The sequence below is a fragment of the Otolemur garnettii genome, unplaced genomic scaffold, assembly GCF_000181295.1.
Source record: "Otolemur garnettii isolate 467f Iridium unplaced genomic scaffold, OtoGar3 scaffold00047, whole genome shotgun sequence".
NCBI lineage: Eukaryota > Metazoa > Chordata > Mammalia > Primates > Galagidae > Otolemur > Otolemur garnettii.
The window spans coordinates 8,099,219-8,100,712 of NW_003852442.1; the positions used below are offsets into that span (position 1 = coordinate 8,099,219).

Sequence of the window (1,494 nt, forward strand, 5' to 3'; positions counted from 1 at the left end):
TAAAACTCATGAATAAGGAGATCACACATAAATTATGTTGGCACAAGTCCTAGAGTCACTTCATGTTACAGACTTACGTGTCTGAGGTCCTTTCCTTTCTAAGTCTCAGGTTGGGTGTGGCACCCAGACTGCTGCCCCTGGGTTCCCCACATCCCAGAGTGGCGATGGAGGAAGGGCAGGCCAAGCCAAACATGAGGAATAAAGTCTTTACTGGGCTCAGACCAGGAGTCCGTGGGTCTTGAGGACCTCTGTGTATTTGTCAGTTTTCTTCTCCATGTTCTTTTCAGTCTGTTTCCGTAGCCTCGTGAGCTGCTTTTTCTTCGGGTAGTAGATCTTGGCCTTCTCCCTCCTCTTCTCCTTCAGGCTTGCTGTCAGTGCCTGGTACTCCCAGCCAACTTCATGTGCCAGGCATCCCAGGTGGGCAAACTCTCTTGTAGGCTTCAGACACACAACCCTGAGGGCAGCAGGATCCACCATTTTTTCCTGTCATCGGGTGGTGGGATCCCATCAAACACCTTGAGGCAGTCCAGGGCAGTCTGGCCACTTTTGGTCCTATGGGGCAGTATCCCTCTCAAAGCCCACCAGAAAATGCATCTGGGAGCCCAAAAATGGTAGGAGCCACGGCACAGGTTGGTGTTCATCCATTTGTGGAGGAAGGCTAGGTACTTTAACTTAGTTATGTAGAACTTGCAGGAGATGTTGATGCCCTTGAAACATACAACCACCACCTCTTGCCCAGCAGTACTTGTTTGGTCATGATAGCCACCAGGCAGCACAGGAGATGGCCTCTGCCCATCCAGCACCACGACCTGACCCTCTGCCATCTTCAGCAGATGCCTAAGCTAGTTTTTCTATTTTTCAATAGAGATGGGTTCTCACTCTTGCTCAGGCTGGTCTTGAACTCCTGACCTCAATCAATCCACCTGCCTTGGCCTCCCAGAGTGCTAGGATTACAGACATGAGCCACCACACTGGGCCCTTACTTTGCTTTTGAACACCAGAAGTTATTTCTTGTATCTCACTGTACTTTTGTACCCATTAACCAACCTCTCTTCGTCCTCCCATTCCCCACCCCTCCCAGGCACTGGTAACCATCTTTCTACTCTCTCCCTCCACGAAATCAACTTTTTTTGTTCCCATATATGAATAAGAACATGTGATAGTTGTCTTTCTTTCTTTTTTTTTTTTTTTTAGACAGAGCCTCAAGCTGTCCCCCTGGGGAGAGTGCTATGGCATTATAGCTCACAGCAACCTTCAAGTCCTGGGCTCAAGCCAGTCTCCTGCCTCAGCCTCCCAAGTAGCTGGGACTACAGGCACCTGCCACAACGCCTGGCTATTTTTTGGTTGCAGCTGTCATCGTTGCTTGGTGGGCCCAGGCTGGATTTGAACCCGCCACCTTAGGTGTATGTGGTTGGCGCCTTAGCCACTTAGCCACAGGTGCCGAGCCGATAGTTGTCTTTCAATGCCGGCTTTATTTCATTTAACTTAATGACC

General features: G+C 49.7%; 1 pseudogene; it reads right to left on the bottom strand.

The window, feature by feature from the left end:
• Positions 1-210: 210 nt before the first annotated feature.
• LOC100953358 lies at positions 211-824 on the bottom strand (annotated as a pseudogene).
• Between the last annotated feature and the right edge of the window lie 670 nt (positions 825-1,494).